We start from the raw sequence: 16,111 nt of genomic DNA on the forward strand, positions 1-16,111 counted from the left end.
ATCTGATGACATTTTGCATAGTCAGAAAGACTTTTCCTGCTTAGAAAATGTTTTCTGTATAACACAGATGTGTTTTTCAATGCCTTGGAATTTCCTCTTTAGAAAATATGTTGAGTCAACCGAATTTTTGAAGAAAATAATTGTATCCTGAATTTAGCTCTGCTGAAAGAGCATGCAAGAGTTGCAATCATGTCCTTTGTAAACGTGTTTTAAAGTTTTCCCAGAGTTTATCACATGTGGATGAAATGAAGGAACGGGGGGTCTCAGGGTTAACGGAGACTTTGATTTGCAAAATAATGAGAAACTGCATAAAGGTAAGAATAAAATACATATGTGCCAAAAAGTACATTATCACTAATCCTCAGAATTTGAAGACCTCAATTTTTTTATATTCAAAATCCTTATTGCCCCTTATTTAGAAGATTCCTAGTAAAATAAAGATTGGGAGTGGGTAAATGTGTGAATACGGTAGAAAGGTCTCTTTATCTGTTTCCAGTTTGCAGGGAGGATTACAAACAAAGCCACAATAAAGGTTTTTTTTCCAAAGTGACTATATCATTGGCATTTCTACTAGCAACAGAGGAGAGTTCTGTTTGGTCAGCATTTTTGCCAACAGTCTTTTTATTATTTTGATTATTCTAATAGAGGCAGAGTAGTATTTTATAGTGGTTTAATTTGAATTTCTGTAATAATTAAGAATATTGAGTATCTTTTCATGTTTATTTTCTAATCATATATCTTACTTGGTGAAATGTCTTATCAAATATTTTGCCCAATTTTTTATTGCTTTCTTTCTTCACTATTGAATTTTGAAAGTGTGTTATATATTTTGAATGTCACTTATTCATTAAATATATATTTTATTAGCATGTTCTCATAATATTTTTTTTTTTTTGAGATGGAGTCTTGCTCTGTTGCCCAGGCTGGAGTGCAATGGCATGGTCTTGGCTCACCGCAACCTCTGCCTCCCGGGTTCAAGCAGTTCTCCTACCTCAGCCTCCTGAGTAGGTGGGATTACAGGTGCGTATCACCATGCCTGGCTAATTTTTGTATTTTTAGTAGAGACGGGGTTTCACTATGTTGGCCAGGATGGTCTCGAACTCCTGACCTCCTGATCAACCCACCTCGGCCCCCCAAGTCTTTTTATTTTCTTAGCAAGGTCTTTCAAAAGGTAGGATTTCTTAATTTCAATTAATTATATTTGATCTTTTCTTTCAAGGACAGTGTTATTAGTCTTATATCTAAGAACTCTTTGCTGAACTTATGATCAAGTTTACTTCTAGAAATTTTATATGTCAAAACCACTATGAGATATCATCTCAGGCTGGTGAGAATGGCAATTATTAAAAAGTCAAGAAACAATAGATGCTGATGAGGCTGTGGAGAAATAGGAAAGCTTTTACGCTGTTGGTGGGAATATAAATTAGTTCAACAATTGTGGAAGACAATGTGGTGATTCCTCAAGGATATAGAACCAGAAATACCATTTGACTCCACAATCCCATTACTGGGTATATACCCAAAGGAATATAAATCATCCTACTATAAAGACCCATGCACATGGATGTTTACTGTAGCACTGTTTTCAATAGCAAAGACATGGAACCAACCCAAAGTCCATTAATGATAGATTGGATAAAGAAAATGTGGTTAAAAATACACCATAGAATACTATTGAGCCACAGAAAGGAATGAGATCTTATCCTTTGCAGGAACATGGATGACACTGGAAACTATTGTCCTCAGCAAACTAACACAGGAACAGAAAACCAAAGACTGCATGTGCTCATTCATAAATGGGAGTTGAACAATGAGAACACATGGACACAGGAAGGGGAACAACACACACACTGGGGCCTGTTGGGGGATGGGGAGCAAGGCGAGGGAAACTAGAGGACGAGTCAATCACCATGGCAGCAAATCACCATGGCACATGTGTACCTATGTAACAAACCTGCACCTTCTGCACATGTATCCTGGAACTTAAAGTAAAATAATTAAAAAAAAAAAAAAACTTTGGTAGGGAGTGGTGGCTCACACCTGTAATCCTACCACTTTGGGAGGCAGAGGTGGGTGGATCATGAGGCCAGGAATTCAAGACCAGCCTGAGCTATGCGCAGTGGCAGTATCATAGACAATGAGGTTTAACAGAGGCGGGTTTATTGCTAATTGAAAACTTTTCCCAATACCCTGCCAGGACAACTTGAAATATAGTTGGCATTGGCAATTTTTGGCAGTCTCTATGGGGACTTAATTATAAAAATACATACATACATACATACATACATACATACATACATACATACATATATACCAGCCTCGCCAACATGGTGAAAACCCGTCTCTACTAAAAATACAAAAAGTTAGTCGGCCATGGTGGTGGGTGCCTGTAATCCCAGCTACTCGGGAGGCTGAGGCAGGAGAATAGCTTGAAACTGGAAGGCAGAGGTTGCAGTGAGCCGAGATCATGCCACTGCACTCCAGCCTGGGCGACAGAGAGAAACTCCATCTCAAAAATATATAATTAATAAATAAATTTTAAAAAAGAAACTTTATAGGTCATAATACTTAAGTCTATAATCTATTTTGAGTTAATTTTTGTATACAGTGCAAGATATGGGTCAAAGTGCAATTTGTATGTATATGAATGTCCCAGCATCAATTACTAGAAATACTTTTCTTTCTCAGTTGAATTGCTTTGCAAAACTTTGCAGAAAACCGATTGATAATATCTAGCAGGACTATTTCTGGACTCTCTTTTCAGTTCCATTAGTTCAGGTGTCTATCCTTCTGCTGATGCCCACTGACTTGACTACCACAGCTATACAGTGAGCCTTGAGCCAGGTAGCGTGATCCTTCCAAGTATGTTCTCTCTTTTTCATTGTGGTTTGGGTTATTTCTTTGAATTTTTACTAAATTTTAGAAGTATTATGTCAATTCTTATTTTAAAAATCGTGTGTGATGTTGACTCAAATTGCATTAATTCTATAAATTAATTTGGGGAGAAGTGACAATATCACTTCTGAGTCTTCCAGTTCATGACGGGAAGATGAACATAAAGTTCATCTTTATGTCTTTTTAGTTGGTCTTTAATCAGTGTTTCTTTCATAAGTTTTTTTTGTTTGTTTGTTTTTACATACAGGTCAATTAGTTTTTACATTTATACAAATTTCAATTTCAAATTGTTTATTGATAGCATATTAACATGCAACTGTTATTTATTTGTTCATTTATTTATTTGTGATGGGGGGTCTCACTCTGTCACCCAGGCTGGAGTACAGCAGCACAATCATAGCTCATTGCAGCCTCAAATTTGGAGGCTCAAGCATTTGGAGGCTCAAGCAATCCTCCCACCTCAGCCTTTCAAGTAACTTGGATCACAGGCACACATCACCATGCCCAGCTAGTTTTTTTTTTTTTTTTTTTTTTTAATATTTTTGTAGAGACAGGGTCTCGCTATGTTGGGCAGGGTTTTCTGAACCTCCTGGCTTCAAGGGATCCTCTTCCCTCTCCCTCCCAAAGTACTGGGATTACAGAGGAGCCACCACACCTGGCCTGATTTTTAAACATTGTTTTGCAAGTATCATGTTTCAGCTCCAGTAGCATTCTATGGATTCATTTGTATTTTCTTACACAATTACACTATCTGTAAAGAGAAACAGTTATTTTTTATTTACAGTCTATGTGCTTTCATTTCTTTTTTCTTCCTCCTTATTGAACTACCTACAATGACCAATAAAAATAGCAATAGGGGACATCCTTGTCTTGTTCTTGATTTTAGAAAGAAACCATTCAATTTCTTACTAATAAACATGACTTTAGTTGTAGGTATTTTGTGGGGTTTTTTTTTTTTTTGAGCTGAGGACATTTTATTGTATTGAATGAATAAATATTATTACAGGGTTCTATTTGCATCTCAAAAGAAGATCATATACTTTTCCTTCTTTAGTCTGTTAATATAGTTTATTAACATTGATTAATTTTTGAATATTAAACCAAACTTTCATTTTCAGAATAAACCTCACATGGTCATGACATTATGACATTTTTATATGCTGCTGGGTTCGCTTTGCAAACATTTTTAGAATAATTCACATCCTTTCTCATCCAGTGCCATTGTCTTCTACCTGAAATATTTGCAATGCCATATTAGTCATTTCCTCCAATCTTATCCCCACTTGAATCCACTGAGTCCTGGCACCATCCATCCAAAGTAGAATATCAATCATGGCTCTTTCTTAGCTTTCTAAAGACCCCTTTCATCTCTAAGTGTATAAATTCCTCAGCAAATTAAAAATAGAACTCTAGCAAAAGCCTGCAGCTTCATCTCTTCTCTCCTTTTCCTGAAATATTGTGGTCTAAAAGGCCAAATTTCTTGTATTTCTGTGACTCTACTGTATTGCTCGTACTATGTCTCTTCCTGGAATTTTTTTTTACCATATTTATTATGAAGACATCTTTTTATCATATTTTATGTGATCCACTCAGGCAACCTCTCATTCTCCAAGAAAAGGCTATTTTCCTCTTTTATGTGTACTATAATAGGTAGTTCAGATACCTAGTATATATGGGTGTACATTCATATACAACTATGTGAAAGTGAATTATCTAAAGGTTGCCTTCCTTATAAGACTAAGTTCCTGGAGAACAATTAGGGTGGTATTTTATTTATTTATTTATTTATTTATTTATTATTTTTTTGAGACAGAGTCTCCCTCTGTTTCCCAGGCTGGAGTGCAATGGTGCGATCTTGGCTCACTGCAACCTTCGTTTCCTGGGTTCAAGCAATTCTGCTGCCTCAGCCTCCCAAATAGCTGGGATTATAGGCATGCACCACCATGCCTAGATAATTTTTGTATTTTTTAGTAGAGACAGGGTTTTGCCATGTTAGCCAGGCTGGTCTTGAACTCCTGTCCTCAGGTGATCCACCAACCTCTGCCTACCAAAGTGGTATTATATTTATATCCCTTGCTTCTAGCCCAGTGTCTGACCCATAATAAGCACCTGATAATGGTTGTTGAACTATTCTGGGCTAAATAGCATTGACATGGGTGGATTCTTGAGGAAGGATGTGACTGTGATTTGTGTCTCATTAGCCAGCATCCTTAAAACTTTGCTGGGAACTGGCTGGAGCCCAGAGTGAGTAGAAGTGAGATAATCCTCTTCTGCAGTTCTACCTTCACTGTCCATAATGCCCTTCAGACTCACAGACCATCTCAAACTTAAAATGAATGTGGAGAGTTCTTTACTACAAATAAATCTATCTATGTACAGACATAGCAACTTTTTAATTCCAAAAGGCTCATAGAACTGTTGGTTCCATCCCTTTCCAAATGTGTATAGAGGCTTTCCACTGTGAGTTGCACAGCAAAATTACAGCAGTGTCCAATAAGACCCAGTGATCCCGGAAGGAATGGAAGACAGGATGAGCAGACAGATGAAGGAATCTTAAAGACGAAGGCTTGGGACAGACCTAGGGTGTCTTCTTTCCACCTTTGCTGGAGATCCTTGGTTAGGAGACTGCAGGACAAAAACTCCTGGGCTGTTCTCTGTCAGCACTGGGGCTTGAGAGCAACATCATGGGTTGTTTATTATTCCTCCACAGGTATCATTCACAAATGGCCAGGGTCTTAATGGTGTTGTTTGGAGCAGAGAATTAATAGGGGCAAAGCTCTAACTCCTTGAGGAAGCTATAGTTTTCTGCTGAGGAGTGTGTAAGGGTTGCTGCATGACAACTCTGCAAGCAGACAACCCAGTTGTTAGTTCCTGAGGACAGAGGCCAGTCCTCTACCTCTCCTTAAAGAGCCATTCCTCTCTGCTTCTCTGCCCAGAGCTGATGACATCCCAGTTCTTCTTTGTACCAAGTTTTTCCTCTCTTAGTGAATCCTTCCCCTCAGCACATAAACACACTCCAATGCCTGTTAACAGGCAACAAAGCAAAACTAACATAATAAGAGCAAAAGAAGTCTAAATCCTAAACAAAAGAAAGTATCGTCAGTCTGACCTCATCTTGCTTTCACCGAACCTCTCCATTCACAGCCAAATTCTGTAGAGAAGAGTGTATGGCCTACACATCCTGCCTCCTCACTTTTCATCCACTCTCTAATCTTACGTGATGAATCCTCCATTCACGTGGGTCACACTGAAGCTGCTTGTGTGAAAGTCACCAATGATCTTGTCACTGCCTCACCTTTCCCTCCTTTAAGCAATTTTTCAGGTGAATGTCTGCGATGCCACCATATAAAAATTGGAATATCTTTAGCTTTAAGTTTAAAAAAAAAGGGTAAAAATGAAAGACTATAAGGAAATTTTATTATCTCAGATAAATTAGCCACACTTGGCAAAAGAGTTCCCAATATCTGGAGTCTCCAAGATCAATTCATCATCAGAGCTTGCATTGTCAGGACACAACTGCTACCTTTTTCATTGTGGCCATGTTCAGATGTTATTCTGATTTAGGGGCTTGAGCCACTTGAGCTTTCGTGTGTATGTGTGTGTATGTGTGCATGTGTGTGTGTGTGAGAGAGAGAGAGGGGGCATAGGAAATCGGGAGAAAAAAAGAGAGAAGGAGAACAGGAGAATAATAGAGAGAAATAGAGACAGAGAGTGCTGTGTGCATGTGTGCATGTGTGTGATGTGTGACTGTGTGAGAGTGTCTGTTTGGCAAGACCAAAACCAGACACACCACCGTCCACCAAATGCAGGGAAATTGTTTATTCCCAGGCTTTGAGCCTGAAAACATTTTCTAGGAATTCTTTGGCAGCCCCTTATCTCAGCATAAATGGTTCACAGCCTTGAGGGAAAAGACTCCCCTTAGCTTATGAGTTCCAGAGTAGAGAAAGTCCTATTTGGACTTAGGAGTCATTCCTCCCTCTAAATGATTCAATGCCACACGGAAGAGGACCACAGGACAGGCTTACGCTCATCACCACTGTCCTGATCCACAGGGAAAAGGGTGGCCAGGTTCTGCCAGTGTGGATGGAGGAGCAATGCTTGTTGGGTGGACCACCAGTAATGCCTGCCAAACTCCTTCCACTGGGTTCTCCTTTCCTAGTTCCATGGTCCAAGCTTCGTGGTCTCAGCTTCTGCCCTTCTGCCAATGTTCCTGTTAATGGAGATGTTCAGGACCCTCTCCCATCACTTCTTCCTCCCCATTCCACTCACAACTTTGGGCCTGTCCACTGCCCAAACGCGCTTGACCTGGACATCCATTTATCTAGGAGAGCTATCTCACTTGTGTTCAAATTGGTATTCTCTCCAACAGATAAGACAGAAAAACTGAACTGATCACACACACTGATACACACGTAGATGCACTCATACTCAAACACACACTCATACACAGATACACACAGAAATACAGACACACACACGCATGTACATACACACAGACACCCTCAGACACACAGAGAGACACATACAAACTCATGGACACACACAGAATGATGCACATGCACAGACTCATTCCAAATCTCTCCTCTTGCCTAGCACTTTTATGATCAGGGAATCAAATCATAACCCACCCAATCACCCAAGCCAGGAACCAGTGAATATTCCTGGCCATTACTCCTCTTTTGAGCCCCACAGTTGTGCAAGGAGTTGTGTTCTGCTGATGGCTCCTCTATCACGCCTCACCAGCTTCTCTTCTGCAAACTCTGAGGTTGTTTAGTGCAAGCCTGTACAGCCACGCATGGGTGCTGCCTATCACCCCAACTGTAGGCTTGTTCTCTCCACCTGCACCCAGAGAGAGGCTTTGCAGCTGGGGAGCAAATGTGGTGGGATTTCAATCCTTTCCAACACACTCACATTCATGTTATGGCCCAGAATGTGGTCTCTTCTCTCTTGGTGAATGTCCCAAGTGCCCATGAGCAGAATGTGTATTTGCTTCAATTGAGTGTGGTCAGTGATGTTCTGGGAAGGGTAAAGTTGTCTGGCTCTTGTCTTTTCACAGATTGTCTGTGTACTCATTCTATCAGTTACTGTGTTGAAATCTCCAGCTAGAATTGCAGACCTATTTCCTCTTTTCTGTTCTATCAGCTTTTGATTCCTATATTTTGAAACTCCAATATTAAGCCTACAGTCATTTAGGATTAATATAGAAGTCACCCTGTAAATAAGAATTTTATCTTAAAATTAATATCACTTTATCATCTTAAGAAGACGTGAGGCCTGTGAGAGCAGGTACTGTGTATTTTACTTTGTTTTTTTTTTATTTTTTATTTTTTGGAGATGGAGTTTCGCTCTTGTTACCCAGGCTAGAGTGCAATGGCGCGATCTTGGCTCACCGCAACCTCCGCCTTCTGGGTTCAGGCAATTCTCCTGCCTCAGCCTTCTGAGTAGCTGGGATTACAGGCACGCATCACCATGCCCAGCTAATTTTTTGTATTTTTAGTAGAGATGGGGTTTCACCATGTTGACCAGGACGGTCTCGATCTCTTGACCTCGTGATCCACCCACCTCAGCCTCCCAAAGTGCTGGGATTACAGGCGTGAGCCACCGCACCCGGCCTGTCTGTATTCTTTCTGTTTCACAGTGCAGCCGTAATTGATGATGAATAAATAATATTCCCTCTTGAAGATCTGGTCCCTGTCTCCAGGGCACTGCTATGGAAAAAAAGAGCAAATTCCTGCCTTCTGAACACTCCCCTACTCCAACAAACACACTGCATTGGGAAAGCAGCAATGATGAAGGGACTGGGCCTGTGGTGGAAAGGTAACACATACTTTCTGTCCTTGGGAGCTTGTGGCACAGGCAGGCGGGCCATGGCACAGGCAGCACAGTGTTGTTCTATGCCAGGTGGACCCAGGAGTCGGTCCTCCCTGTCACTTATGAGACTGGAATCCTGGAAAAATTACTGAACTTCTCTGTGCCTCAGTTTATCTATCATGAAAGGTTAAAAAGAATACCCCACCTGTAGGGTGGAAGTGGGACTTGCTTGAATTAATACTTAAAACAGTTGGGTTCTAAGTATTTTGCATAGCTGTTATTATTAAATTAGCATCGAAAGAGTTGCCTCATTATTTTAATATGCTTTTCTCATAGGCATTACGGTTGGCCAGATTTAGCGTTTGTATTTACAACTGAATCTTTCTTCTGCCCCTTTGAGACTTCCCAGGAGTTGCTTTGATACTGCAGGGAGTCACACATCTCCAGTCACTGATAATTCTGCAAACACCTGATATGTTTAACTCCTATGGGATATTGATTCTTCTGTAGTTCGTTTCATTGCTCCTACTGTACTTGCTGTGTAAAGTTAGCACTGTACGAGTTGCATACATAAGCCAGATATCACTGACTTCTTCCTTCTTCCTTTCTTCCTTTTCTCTTTCTTTCTTTTCTTTCTTTTTCTTTCCATTTCTTGCTTTCTCTCTTCTTCTTCTTTCTTCTCCTTCTTCTCCTTCTTCCCCTTCTTTCACTTCTTCCCCTCTTCTCCTTCTTCTCCTTCTTCTTCTTTTTTGGAGACAGAGTCTTACTCTGTTGCCCAGGCTGGAGTGCAGTGGTGTCATCTCAGCTCACTGTAACCTCTGCCTCTCAAGTTCAAGCAATTCTCGTGCCTCAGCCCCCCGAGTAGCTGGGATTATAGGCATAGGCATGAGCCACTGCTCCCAGCTAATTTTTTCTTTTTCTTTCTTTCTTTCTTTTTTTTTTTTTTTTTTTTTTTGTATTTTTAGTACAGACAGGCTTTTGCCATGTTCATCAGGCTGGTCTCGAACTCCTGGCTCAAGTGATCCACCCACCTTGGCCTCTCAAAGTGCAGGACTTATAGGCATGAGCCCTTGAGCCTGGCCTACATGTCATCGAAGTCCAAGGGGGGAAATCATTTGGAATGATCAGAGCAACTGCTCCAGAGATGACTAACAGCCTAAAATGACCCCATCTGAAACAGCGGCTATCAGTGGAATGTCCAAGTATTTTTTTTTAATGAAGCCATTTTAGACCAGAAACCCTAAGAACGTTGAGTCTAGAGTTCCACAATTATAAAAAACTCTTCTGAAGGTAATCATCATTTCTATCTGAAATCATGCTCTTAACTCAGTAAATCTTTCTCAGGGTTTACTTTCTCTTGAGCCACAAGCATCCATTTGGCCCCTACCATAGGGACCAGACTTTCATGATGGATAAAAGAACGCTAGTGCCAGGTAGGCTTTGCTTCTAAATTTTGGTTTAAAAAATTAAAAACCTCCTTTTAGATATTCTAAAAACTTGCCTCCCCTAAAATCAAGAAGCCTGATTTATAAACTTGGACTTTGAGGCTAACACACATTAGTGTATTTTTTAAAATATGGTAAACCAGCCAGGCACAGTGGTACATTCCTGGAATCCCAACACTTTGGAAGGCCAAGGCAGGTGGATCACTTGAGGTCAGGAGTTCAAGACATGCCTGGCCAACATGATGAAAACCCCATCTCTACTAAAAATACAAAAATTAGCCGAGTGTGGTGGCATGCACTTGTAATCCTAGCTACTCAGGAAGCTAAGGCAGAATTGCTTGAACCTGGGAGGCAGAGGTCAGACCACTGCACTCTAGGCTGGGCAACAGAGCAGAATTCTGTCTCCCAAAAAAAAAAAAAAAAAAGTAAACGAACATTGCCTTAAACAAAATTGTATCTTACAAGCTTTTACAAGTTGCACATTATCAACTCATTCTAGTTAAAGACTTAAAAATCACTTCACAATTAACCCTATGGATTTCTAAAAGAAGGAAAGCTTAGACACAAACTCAGGAGTCAGATTGTTTTCCAGCCCCTGGGCCTGCCAATTACTGAGTGTACCAGCCTCCCTCGGAGTCACTCTATTCCTTGTAGAATCTGAATAATGAGTGTACACTTCACAGAACATACAGAGTGGTAATGTGGAACAAAAAATAGAATATTTAAAGGACTTACCTAACAGTAGGGGAAAAAAGTAAGTACACTTAAAAGTGTTTTTATTTTCTTATTTGCACAACACCCCTTATGTGGTAAAGTCTAAGAATATGCTATACATGTAAAAGTTTTACAGAAAATTACCGTAGTTTTGGATAATTTAATATCCAAGTCAAATACTTGAGATGACATAATTCAATTTTATGTCAGTAATATCGAGTGAGACTAATCAAGATATCATGATTAAGTTAAAAAATTAAAATGAGGAAACTGAGAGTATTACTCAGGCTTCTGTGGGTCACTGCCTGGGTTATATTAGTAGTTCCTTTGTGCCGGGTGCAGTGGCTGATGCCTGTAATCCCAGCACTTTGGGAAGCTGAGGCAGGCGGATCACATGAGGTCAGGAGTTCGAGACCAGCCTGGCCAATGTGGTGAAACCCTACCTTTACTAAAAATACAAAAATTAGCTGGGTGTGATGGCGAGTGCCTGTATTCCCAGCTACTCGAGAGGCTGAGGCAGGAGAATCGCTTGAACCCGGGAGGCAGAGGTTGCAGTGTGCAGAGATCCTGCCATTGCACTCCAGCCTGGGCAACAAGAGCAAAACTCTGTCTCATTGTTTAACCTTGACACAGCTCTGTCTGCATTTTGAGCAATGGCCACCAGAGGGCAGGAAGAACCAACCTATCAAGTCCTTACAACGGTTTCACCAACTTGTTAGAAGGAAAATTTTCCCTTAATATGTAGGAACTATTTTTATCACACCATTATTTTTCCTCAATTTTATTTCTATATTAATCAATTCATCTTGAATTGATTAAGTCAATTGAATTAAATCAATTCACAAAACATTTCCAAAGCTCAAGTACATTCTAGTCAACTTGATTTACAATTAGTGAATTTTCTCTGAATTGATCGATAAACAATCAACAATAATTATTTAGAAAATGAGGCTGATAAAAATATGTTGGCATTACATTTTTTGCTTGTTCAAGTAAATATAAAAATGCCTTTTCTCACATTGCTTCAATTTATGAACTATTTTTTAAAATTATAAATTAAGACATGTACATTGTAAAACTCTCACAACATCCAGCATTTGAAAATTTGTCTTATGCCTTACTGCTCCCTCCCACAGGTAATCACTGTTACATTTCTCATTTACTGCAAAATTCTCTATGCATATGGAGTACACAGATGGATAGATAGATAGAATGTGTATGTGTATATGAATGTGTATGTGTCTGTTGGGGGTGTGTGTCTGTGTGTGTGTCTGTATGTGTGCCTATTTGTGTTTATGTGTATCTCTGTATATGTGTATGCATATTACATATGTGTATGCACGTGTACGCGTATACATGTGCAGGTGTGTGTCTGTGTACTTGTGTGTATGTGTAAGTCTGTGAGTACGTCTGTGTGTATGTCTGTATATGTGCCTCTGTATTTGTATGTATGTGTATGTTTGCATATGTATATGTTTGTATATGTATACACATGTATATGTGTGTACAGTATATTATGTGTGTCATATTTATCAAATTCCACATTGTATTAATCTGTTCTCACACTGCTATAAATGACTACCTGGTACTGGGTAATTTATGAATAAAAGAGGTTTAATTGGCTCACAGTTCTGCATGGGTGGGGAGGCCTCAGAAAAGTTACAACCTTGGCAGAAGGCAAAGGGGAAGCCAGCATGTCTCACCATGGCAGAGCAGTAGAGGGAGAGAGAGCGAATCAGGAACTGCCATATACTTTTAAACCATCAGGTCTCAGGAGCACTCACTATCATGAGAACAACAAGGGGCAATCTGCCCCTGTGATGCAATCACCTTCCACCTGATCCCCGCCCCCAACAACACTAGGAATTAGAAGTCAACATGAGATTTGAGTGAGAGAGCCAAACCATATCACACGTGTTGCTTTTTCACTGAGTGGGGGACCTTCGACACTTTCCCTATCAGCATGTGTGGCTGCACCACATGGATTTCAGTAGTGGCAGAATATTTCCTTTTATAGATTCTACAATTCATCCATTCCGTCTATATTCCTCTAATTTAAGGCAAAACCAATTCCAATACAAAAACTCAAATTCATATTTAAAAACGTTGTTTCCTTCCTGCGGACTTAATTCCAACCAAGCTGGTGAAGAAGCCAGTTGGATCACCGGTCCCTGCTGAAGGTGGATGGCCCCTGCTCTTGTCTCCCAGTTATCAGACTTTGGCTGCTTCTGGACCAGAGGAACAGGACATCCTCCTTCAGGCTGTGAGTCCTCCCTCTGATGTACCACACACTAGGGGATGAAGCAGCAGCCATCGGCCAGGGAGCAGTCACTCACCCACCCTTGGATGCGGGAGAGGCGTTGCCAGCTCTACCCTCAGATCCTTCTTTCCAAAGCTCCCTCTCTTTACCCTGCATCCAGGGCACTTGGCCTGAAGAGCCTTTGTCTTCTGGAAGCTTCTGCCTCCTTCCCTGCCCAGATCTTTCAGACAAGGAGCTATAAAGCTGAACTCCAGCAGGAAATGAAGGAAGAGGGAAGAAGGAGAAGCAGGGAGAGGAGAGATGTATAAATTAATACCTCTAGAAGCAACCTTGCTACAGACATGTCATTTATTTCTATTTTTTTCTCTGTGTCACACAGTGCTACCATGCAGAGAAACTGCTGCTTCAAAAGGTACATCCCCACACAGTCCGAGGTTGACAAGTTGCCGTCCAACGTGTGTCCCCTCAATATGTGCGAGACTTTTCTTCCATATTCTCGTGTGTACACGACTGGGCTTTAAAATTTACTAATATGTATACCACCTTCTTGTCATCTAGAGATTCAATTCTTTCATTATAAAGAATGTAGTACATTGTTCATTTGTTTACATCTTTACCATTTATATTATTCTCCCAAATTCTTGCCCAAGACATTTGAAGTACCCTAAAACAAGAAGGCATAACTGGGTAGTTCAAAGTAAGACTTTATAAAAATATGCAAATCATTTAAAGAAAGGACAAATATATTCTAGAAACCTGAGATTGAACTGTTGCAAATTTGACGATGAGCTATAAAAGCTGACATATAATATCAATAATATTATTATCTGATATCAGATTTCATCCATAAATGAATGCTTTCATATTATTCTGAACAGAAAAAAATAGAATTTTAAAAAGCTACAGGAAATTATCTTATAGTTCTGAAATATGGGCTACTTTTCCAACTGAAAAAAAATCAAAAGCACAGCAGTAGTAAAAAGAAGTAGAGAGGAGATGGGGAGTTTTCCACACCTGAAGAATACCTGCAATGAAGATCTGGGTACATTTTTTAAAATTACAAAAACAATAAAGGCATTTTATATATAATTCAGTGCAGGAAAATAAAAACAAATTTAACTTACCAATACTATGAGCAATTTAAAGTTGTTAGATTCCACCAAATAATTGTTAAATGAGATAAGCCATGTAAAAGTCCTAGCACAATACCTGAAATATAGTATTCTCAATAAATTTCAGTTGTTGTCATTTTAATAGTTACAATTATTTTAAAAAGTTGTTTAATATCCTTTTTTCTTTCAATCCATGTTAATTCTAACTGATTCAGCTTAAAAAGAATCTACTTCAAGATTGAATTTGAATTAGAAATGGGATCCCATTGTAGCAATATTTGAGAAAGCAGGGATTATTCTCCTTAAGGCTTCTATTTAACTAAAATTGTACTGGAAATGGATAACATGTGGAGGTTGGTCGTAGTCAATCACTGGTAACATAAATCTACAAAGAATTCACTTGACGGGTAGATGAGTGTCTTCCACCCCATTCAAGGTTGCCATTTTCCACAAGGTTGAGGCATTGGAGAGAAATGACGTAATAATACTATGTTAAATCAATGCATTGGTAATGTGACGGCAACACCTGTAACCATTTCAGTTACAAGCAGAAGCTCCCCATTAGTAAAGCCACATGGAGAGGGTGATCCATATTTATGGTTCTTGTGGTTACTTGGACAGTATTTTCAACATGAGACAAAGATAAGGTAGACACTTCCAGTGAAAGTCTAACAACAGTTAAGCTGTGATAGAAGACAGGATAGTTGGCTTTGGGCAACTTCAGTGAGAAAGAGCTTATGATATAATCTTGTCCTCAGAAACTTGTGGACTATTATTTGTGGCTTTTTATCCTTTACTTTAGCAACTTACTGGTTGCTTTCTGTGTATGTGGGGCAAGTTTATGTGAGATTTGAAGAAGAAATTTTCCCCCTTGGGAATGTCTAATGAGCATTTACAAGCAGAATTTCCTTCTGATTTTTTTTTTCTCTGCACTCTGGAAATATTTTGAGGGTCTTCTAACAGTACACCACAGTGATTTTTCTTTCTGTCATAATCCATTTATGACTAAAAAACATGATGCTTTTTTTTGGTTGCTCACATGACAAGCTGTTATTTTTGTGTCACTTTTAACAGAACTTAAGATATAGACTTCAATGAATTCCTTCTTAAGCCTCCTTCCATTATAGCAGCTGAATTTTGTCCAGATTCTGTAAATTGGTGTTGCTGTCTGAGTGGCCATGGTATTTCCTTTGGGCTGCATTTGGCCTTTTAGCTTCTTATTAGACAAAACACTATACTTAGAGCCCTGATGAATGACCAAACAGATGGAATTTCTTGTCCACAAAGATCTAGCACAGTGGTTTTGTGCAGAGGCCCATGCTTCCCTGCTTGATCTTGTCATCACTGGCTCAGCCAAATGCTATTTCTCAAAGGTCATAAATCTCACATCCTCTTTGTGGAATCTTTCTCCTTTTCACATATTTATAATCCCTGGCCTCTAAGTAGTCTATTGACTTCTAAAGTTGTTGACTTGGCAAGACAACAACTGCATCATTCACACAAGCAAAGCTGCTCTTGGGGGACAAAATGAGGTCTATTTTGGCTTAGATGACTCCGACTGGTCATCTCCACTGAAACCTTGGCAGAAGATAGGTCCCTTTGCTGTGGGGAAGAAAAGTCAAGTAAACCTTTAGTGCCAGGAGCAGTGTTTGTAAAGATCCCACAGGAAGTGATACATTTCGTCCTTAGGCTTCTATTGGCTTCAACCCAAACAGAATCGCTTAGTGCTGTTCCCTGGGTTAATGTTGTTATTAAAACAAATGACTCGAAGCGAGAACTGAAAGGCTGAGTGCTTTGGTATGAGATGTGAAAAAATTTGAGTCAATCAGAACAGGCTTAGCAGATCTGCCACCAGCATAACAGGGCTTAGCTTT

The 16,111-nt window shown here is 39.7% G+C and overlaps 1 non-coding gene across 1 annotated transcript; it reads left to right on the forward strand.

Moving 5' to 3' along the window:
• The first annotated feature begins 2,108 nt into the window (after window positions 1-2,108).
• On the forward strand, window positions 2,109-2,249 carry LOC135271596 (U4 spliceosomal RNA). Its single transcript, XR_010339722.1, has one exon. It is a non-coding gene; the product is annotated as a U4 spliceosomal RNA (small nuclear RNA).
• The last annotated feature ends 13,862 nt before the right edge of the window (window positions 2,250-16,111 follow it).

This window comes from Aotus nancymaae, unplaced genomic scaffold (assembly GCF_030222135.1).
Source record: "Aotus nancymaae isolate 86718 unplaced genomic scaffold, 86718_ANA_hifiasm-v0.15.2.pri h1tg000083l, whole genome shotgun sequence".
In the NCBI taxonomy this organism is placed as follows: domain Eukaryota; kingdom Metazoa; phylum Chordata; class Mammalia; order Primates; family Aotidae; genus Aotus; species Aotus nancymaae.